Genomic DNA, 8,882 nt, shown 5'->3' with positions numbered 1-8,882 from the left:
TAAACGTAGAAAAATTAGCTGGGCATTGTGGTTTGGGAGCTGAGGCAGGAGGATTGCTTGAGCCCAGGAGTTTGAGGTTGCAGTAAGCTATGATGATACCATTGCACTCTACCTGGGGCAACTAAAATTAGCTGGGCAACTAAAAACAGAAAAAGTTAGCTGGGCATGGTGGCACACGCCTGTAGTCCGAGCTACTCGGGAGGCTGAGGCAGGAGGATCGCTTGAGCCCAGGAGTTTGAGGTTGCTGTGAGCTAGGCTGACGCCACGGCACTCTAGCCCAGGTGACAGAGTGAGACCCTGTCTCAAAGAAAAAAAAAGAGGGAGAAAAAGATTCTGATCACGGGTGCTCTCAAATACCTCCATGCTTTTGCTTATGCTGCATCCTCTGGCATTTCTCCATGTTCCAATCTTACCTGTCCTTTAGGGCTCAGCATGAGTGCTACAAAGCCTCCAGACCAGCCCCATGCCCTACCCCTGACATCCACTCTTGTACCCCATAAGGCTTTCTCCTCTGGGCTCACACGGGACTTGTTTCCCTCATGGAACTGAGTGAGCATTTTCTATCACAAATTGATTATCTGTATTATATTTCACCCCTCACTGTACTCTGAGCCCCCTGAGAGCAGGACCATGACTCTGTCCATCATCTTTTTTTTTTTTTTTTTTTTTTTTTGAGACAGAGTCTCACTCTGTTGCCCGGGCTAGAGTGAGTGCCATGGCGTCAGCCTAGCTCACAGCAACCTCAAACTCCTGGGCTTAAGCGATCCTACTGCCTCAGCCTCCCGAGTAGCTGGGACTACAGGCATGCGCCACCATGCCCGGCTAATTTTTTGTACATATATATTTTAGTTGTCCATATAATTTCTTTCTATTTTTAGTAGAGACGGGGTCTCACTCTTGCTCAGGCTGGTCTCGAACTCCTGACCTCAAGCGATCCACCCGCCTCGGCCTCCCAGAGTGCTAGGATTACAGGCGTGAGCCACCGCGCCCGGCCTGTCCATCATCTTTGACTCGTCCACAAAGCTCAACTGAGTCTCTGTACTTGGTTTCATGCCTAATGCCATGCTTTGAACAAAAATAATGCTGGGTAGGTGAAAGTAGGTTGGCCAATCTTGTTTCCATCCTTGTGGATAAGACACTTCTATCTCTTGGGAATGGGGAAAGGAATGATGTTGATCAAAGGATACAAATTTTCAGTTCGACAGGAAGAATAAGTTCAAGAGATCTGTTGTACAACAATGTGACGTTAGTTAACAATAATGTATTGTATTCTTGAAAATTACTAAGAGTAGATTTTAAGTGTTCTCACCACAAAAAAATGAAAACTATATGAGGTCATGCATATGTTAATTAGCTCTATTTAGCCATTCCACAGTGTATACATATGTCAAAACAACACGTTATACATGATAAATATATACAATGATATACAGCGTTTTTCGATTAAAAATGAATTTATTTATTTATTTATTTTTTTTTTTTGAGACAGAGTCTCGCTCTGTTGCCCGGGCTAGAGTCCCCTGGTGTCAGTCTAGCTCACAGCAACCTCAAACTCCTGGGCTTAAGTGATCCTTCTGCCTGAGCCTCCTGAGTAGCTGGGACTATAGGCATGTGCCACCATGCCCGGCTAATTTTTTCTATATATTTTTAGTTGTCCAGCTAATTTCTTTCTATTTTTAGTAGAGACGGGGTCTCGCTCTTGCTCAGGCTGGTCTTGAACTCCTGACCTCGAGCGATCCTCCCGCCTCGGCCTCCCAGAGTGCTAAGATTACAGGCATGAGCCACCGCACCCGGCCTATATATATTTTTAGATGTCCATATAATTTCTTTGTATTTTTAGTAGAGACAGGGTCTCGCTCTTGCTCAGGCTGGTCTCGAACTCCTGACCTCAAGTGATCCACCCACCTCGGCCTCCCAGAGTGCTAGGATTACAGGCGTGAACCACCACACCCGGCCTTAATTTTTATCTTTATTTAAAAATATTAAGGGGGTACGAAAGTTTTTGTTACATGGATCCCTTTTATTAATATAATGCATAAGTCACGACTTTTAGTGTGTCCATCACCTGAATAGTGTTCATTGTACCCAATAGGTAGGTTTTTACCCCTTCCTCCCCTCCTTTTCCTCCCCCATTCTTGATTTCCAATGACCTTTACACCTCTTTGTGCCCATGTGTGCCCATATATTAGCTCTCAATTATTAGAAAGTACATGAGGTGTTTGTCCATTCCTGAGATACTTAGGATTATGGTCTCCATTTCCATACAAGTTGCTGAAAAAGACATTATTTCATTCTTTTTCATGCCTGAGTAGTACTCCATGGTATGTATGTATGTGTATATATATGTGCATATATACACACCACATTTTCACTCTTTTTATTTCTTTCAGCAATGTTTCACCGTTTTCAAAGTATGAGTTTTATACTTCTTTTGTTAAATTTATTCCTAAGTATTTTATTCTTTTCTTTTTTGAGACAGATTCATGGTCTGTTGCCCTGGGCAGAGTGCAGTGGTGTCATTGTAGCTCACTGCAACTTCAAACTCCTGGGCTCCAGGAATCCTCTTGCCTCAGCCTCCTGAGTAGCTGGGACTACAGGTGCATGCCACCATGCCTGGCTAATTTTCTTATTTTTAGTAGAGATGGGGTCTCGCTCTTGCTCAGGCTGGTCTTGAACTCCTGAGCTCAAGCAATCCTCCTGCCTCAGACTCCCAGAGTGCTAGGATTACAGGTGTGAGCCACTGCACCCAGCTAAGTATTTTATTCTTTATGATGCTATTGTAACTGGGTTTCCTTTACATTTTTTTAAATTTGTAATTATTATGGGTACATAATAGTTGAAGATATTTATGGGGTACATGTGATTACACAGGTATACCGTGTGTAATAATCAAATCAGTGTAATTGGGGTGTCCATCACCTCAAGCATTTATCATTTCTTTGTGTTGGGAACATTCTGATTCCACTTTTTTTTTTTTTTAGACAGGGTCTTGCTCTGTCACCCAGGCTGGGATGATCATAGCTCACTACAATCTCAAATATCTGGGCTCAAGCAACCTCCTCAGCCTCCTGAGTAGCTGGGACTGCAGGTGTGTGCCACCACACCCAGCTAACTTTTTATTTTTTGTAGAAATGAGGTCTCACTATGTGGCGGAGGCTGGTCTTGAACTCCTGGACTCAAGCAATCCTCTCACCTTGGCCTCCTGAATTTCTGGGATTACAAGTATGAGCTACCATACTCAGCTCAATTCCACTCTTTTAGTTATTTTAAAATATACAATAACTTGTTGTTTATTATAATCACCCTGCTGTGCTATCAAATATTAGATCTTGTTCATTTTATCTAATTATATTTTTGTAATCATTGTAAATAGGTTCTCTTAATTGCATTATCAGATTGTTTTCAAATCCTTGGTATGCTGCATTCCCTGTCTCCTCTCCTTTAGCGACTCCAATTATATGTAGATTGCTTGATATTATTCCATGGGGAAATAATACTCTGTTCTTTTTTTCTCCAATCTTTTTCTCTCTCTGCTTTAGGTTTTTTGTTTTTGTTTTTGTTTTTGAGACAGGGTCTCACTAGGTTGCCTGGGCTAGAGTGCAGTGGTGAAATCATACAGCATCCTCAAACTCCTGAACTCTAGTGATCCTCCTGCCTCAGCTTCCAGAGTAGCTGGAACTACCGGCATGCACCACCATGCCTAACTAATTTATCTATATTTTGTAGAGATGAGGTATCGCTATGTTGCCCAGGTTGGTCTTGAATTCCTGGACTCAAGCAATCCTCCTGCCTTGGCCTCCCAAAGTGCTAGAATTACAGGCATGAGCCACCACACCCAGCCATATTTCTCCTCTTATGGTAAAGTGGATGCTTAATAAATATTTGTTGGTTGAATAAATAAATGTCTAAAACATCTATAGATACAGAGGATGTATAACAAGAAATCTCCCCCAGCCATCCAGGTCCCTGCCCCTGAAGCAAACAGTGTTATGAGTATCCTAGAGATGTTCTATGCCTATACTCATAAGTTTTTCCTTTGCCCTTTTAAAACAAATGGTAGCAAATTATTCATATAGTTACTGCATTTTTTTTTTTTTACTTTAAAAATTTTTTATAAAGACAGGGTCTTGCTCTGTTGCCAAGACTGGTCTCAAACTCCTGGGCTCAAGTGATCCTCCTGCCTCAGACTCCCAAAGCGCTGGGATTACAGGCATAAGCCACTACGCCTGGCCTGGTTACTGTATTTTTCTTTCTTCCCTTACTATATATTACAGTATGTTCCAAATCAGGCACATGACCCAATTGGAACCAATGAATGCGACTTGCTTGGAATCCTGAAGAGAGGGAGGATGTTTCCTCTCAACTTGACGTGGAGGTTTCAGTTCTATAGATAATCATCAAGTAACTTGCCCCCTCAGATTCCCTCCCTCCCTCCCTTTCTCCCTTCCTTCCTTCCTTCCTTCCTCCCTCCTTCCCTCCCTTCCTTTTTTTTTTTTGACACAAGGTCTCGCTCTGTTGCCTGGGCTGGAGTGCAGCGGCATCATCATAGCTCGCTGCAACCTCAAACTCCTGGGCTCAAGTGATCCTCCTGCTTCACCCTCCTGAGTAGCTGGGACTACAGTTGCTCACCACCACACCTGGGTAATTTTTTTATTTTTTGTAGAGACAGGGTCTCACTCTTGCTCAGGCTGGTCAGAATTTCCAGGCATCAATTACAAAGGACCTCACAGCTTTCTGCTGTTCCTGTCCCCCAACCTCACTTCTACTCTGCATCAACGTCTATTCTGCTGGCCAAAGAGATACAGTCTTAACTCTGCTTGTTTTTATTCAAATAGCTTAAAAAACAGAAGGGTTGGAGTGGGCTCCTGAAAGGAGCCAGAGGTGAGCCAGTAGGTCTATTCTCTTCTCTGCCTTTCACCAGCTCATAAAATTTCTGTCCCACTTTCTCAAAAAAGCAATTAAGGCACAAAGTTCACCAGATGTATAAGCGCAAAAGGCAGGGCTGCTTTCCGCAGAGCTGTTTATGGGTATCTGATACAAATGAAGGCTTGATTTATATTCTGCTTTCCTTTCTGGCATTTCCAATTGCACTCTCTAATTTTACAAAAATATGTACACACTGAATGTCATTTTTAACTTAAAAAAACTCAGAAAATCTTGCATGTACAGAGCACAATAAAGCAACCTTACACAGGGCCACAGCATGGGATCTCGCTGGAAGGTCTCCAATTTGCTTTTCCGTTGTGATTAATTAGTGGTTAGTACACTAAGTCAATTTAAGGAATTGCTGCTTTAGCTAAAGACTCGTCCTATAACACAAGGAATAAGCAGGGCTCTGATCAAATGCCAAACCTCATCCTTCCAAGTTTGAGACCAGAACGCAATGTGCTTTCCCTTTTGAGGAGAACTTTATATTCAAGGCCTACAGCTGACATTTATGACTCAAAATGCTGCAAGACTAACAATGAACAGTCTGAAAAGGAAATTAAAATAATTTCAGTTTAACAATAGCACCAAAAAGAATAAAATACTTAGGAATTAACTTAAGCAAGGAGGTAAAAGACTTGTATAATGAAAAGTACAAAACATTTCTGAAAGAAATTAGAGGAGACAGAAATAAGTGGAAAGACATCCCATGTTCATAGATTGGAAGACTTAATATTAAGATGTCAATACTACTCAAAGCAATGTACACATTTAATGCAACCAATCCCTATCAAAATCCCAATTACTATGTGAGGTAATGCATGTTACTTAGATTTAGTCATTGCACAACAGATACATATTCAAAACATCATGTTGTACACAGTAAATATATACAAGTTTACCTGTCAATGTTAAAAGTAAAAGAAAAAAAATCCCACCTTTTTTGCAGAAATAGAAAAACCCATCCCAAAATTCACATGGCATCTCTAAGGACCCTGAATAGCCAAACTATTCCCAAAAAAGAACAAAGCTAAAAGACTTAAACTTTCTGATTTCAAAACTTACTACACAGCTACAGTACAGTATTGACTAGCATGAAGACATATAGACCAATGGAATAAAGCAGATTTGAGAAATAAATCCCTGTGCATATGGTCAAATGATTTTCAACAAGAATGCTAAGACTATTCAAAGGTGAAAGGGTAGTTTTTTCAACAAATGGTGTTGGGAAAACTTGATATCCACATGCAAAGATATCCACAGGAAAAGAAATGAAGTTGGACCCTCACCTAATATTATTAAGGTTATTAAATATGAAATGTCTGATTTTGAATCAAAAGTGTAGTTTATTATATCTCAAACAAGAAGCACTACAATTAATCAAAGTATGCACCTAAACAATCAATACAGTTTTGTCATCTTAAAGGCACCTTGTTTATGCCAGCAGCGAAATGCCTGGAGAGTGAGTTGTGATGAAATCGCAGGGGTGTTTTCCATGGCTTGTGGAGAATTAAGTATTTTTCCCTGGAAGGAGTGGTCCAAAGCCTGGAAGTGGTAGTCAGTTGGTGCAAAGTCTGGTGAATATGGTGGATGACAAAGTTTCCAAGTCCCCCTTCTGTAGTGTGAGCAGAGTTGTTTGTGCAACATGTGGTCTAGTGTTGTCTTGCCAGGGGATTGGCCTGTCTCTATTGACCAGTCTCGGCTGCTTAATTGCGAGCATCGTTTCATCCAGTTGGTAACAGTACACACCCACTGTAATCGACTGATCAGGTTTCATGAAGCTGTAGTGGATAGTACTGGCGCTGGACCACCAAACAGACACCCTTAGCTTTTTTTGATGAATATTCAGTTTTGGACTGTGTTTCGGCCCTTCTTCTTTATCCAGCCATTGTGCTGAACATTGCAATTATCAAAAAAAAAATCCATTTTTTATCACACATAACTATATGGTGTAGAAATGGTTCACCTTTATGTCATGACAGCAAAGAGAGGCAAACTTCAAGACAATTTCTCTTCTGATGCTTGTTTAATTCATGCGGTACCCATCTAGCCAGCTTCTTTATCTTGCTGATTTGTTTCAAAGGGTCCAGTGTTGCTGGAATAGTAACGTCAAACCTTGCTGCTAATTCACGCGTAGGTTGAGATGGATTTGCTTCCACTACATCTTTCAGCTTATCATTATCCACCTTGGTCTCAGGTTGTCCATATGGCTCATTTTGAAGATTAAAATCACCAGAACAGAACTTCTCACACTATCGACATACTGTGCATTCATTAACCACATTCTTCCCAAACACTTTGTTGACATCTTGAGCTGTCTGCACTGCATTGGTTCCATGACGGAACTCATGTTCAAAGATAACACGAATTTTCTACTTATGCATGGTTTCAAAAAAATTGCTTTTAAAAAAAATGAAAGATAATCGCAAGCTAAAGATATGTTTAAAAGAATGAGGATGTACCTTCACAATAAAAATAAAACAAGAAGTGTCAAAGTGAAATGTCAGGGATATCAACGGTTAAATTCAGTACTTAAGGAAATCAAACATTTCATATTTAATAACCTAAATGTATACATAAATTAACACAAAATGAATCCATGACCCAAATGTAAGACCTAAAACTGTAAAGTTTTTAGAAGAAAATATAGGGCAAAATCTTCGTAACATTGGAATTGGCAATGATTTCTTGGATGTGATACCAAAGGCACAGGCAACAACAGAAAAGATAGACAAATTGGACTTCATGAAAATTAAAGTATCTTGTGCATCAAAGAACACTATCAACAGAGTAAAAAGGCAACTCATAGTATGGGAGAAAATATTTGCAAGTCATATATCTGATAAGGGATTAATACCTGAAATATATAGAAAATTCCTAAAACTCAACAACAAAAAAAACCCTAATTCAAAAATTGGCAAAGAATGTGAAAAGACATTTCTCCAAGAAAATATACAAATGGCCAATACGCACATGAAAAGACGCTCAACATCACTAATCACTAGGGAAATGCAAATCTAAACCATAGTGAGACACTACCTCACAGCCATTAGGATGGCTATTGTTAAAAAACCAGAAAATAGCGAGCGCTGATGAGGATGTGGACAAATTGGAACCCTGTGCACTGCTGGTGGCAATGTAAAATAGTACAGCTGCTGTGGAAAACAGTAAGGTGGGCCGGGCGCGGTAGCTCACGCTTGTAATCCTAGCACTCTGGGAGGCCGGGGCAGGAGGATCGCTAGAGCTCAGGAGTTCAGGCGCAAGAACGAGACCCCGTCTCTACTAAAAATAGAAAGAAATTATATGGACAACTAAAAATATATACAGAAAACAATTAGCCACTCAGGGTGGCACACACCTGTAGTCCCAGCTACTCAGGAGGCTGAGGCGGGAGAATTGCTTGAACCCAGGAGTTTGAGGTAGCCGTGAGCTAGGCTGACGCCACAGCACTCTAGCTCGGGCAACAGAGTGAGACTCTGGCTCAAAAAAAAAAACAAAAAAAAACAAAACCGTATGGTGGTTCCACAAAAAATTAAAAATAGAGCTACCACATGATCCAGCAATTCTGAGTATACACTTAGAACTGAAAGCAAGACCTCAAAGAGTTATTTGTACATACATGTTCATAACAGCATTATTCACAATAGCTAAAATGTGGAAGCAACCTAAGTGGCTATTGACAAATACACGAGTAAGCAAAATGTGATATATACATACAATGGAATACAGGTTGCGTATCCCATATCCAAAATGCTTGGGACCAGAAACCTTTTGGATTAGGGATGCTCTGCCTGTATTACTCTGCCTTAAAAAGAAAGGAAATTCTGACTTTGCTACATGGATAAAACCTTGAGGACATTATGCTAAGTGAAATAAGCCAATCACAGAAAGACAAATACTGTTATGATTCTACTCATATGAGGTAGAGGAGTCAAAACAGAGACATAAAGTAGAAT

This window comes from Eulemur rufifrons, chromosome 8 (genome assembly GCF_041146395.1).
Source record: "Eulemur rufifrons isolate Redbay chromosome 8, OSU_ERuf_1, whole genome shotgun sequence".
NCBI classification, from domain to species: Eukaryota; Metazoa; Chordata; class Mammalia; order Primates; family Lemuridae; genus Eulemur; species Eulemur rufifrons.
Note: the sequence above shows the minus strand (reverse complement) of the source record.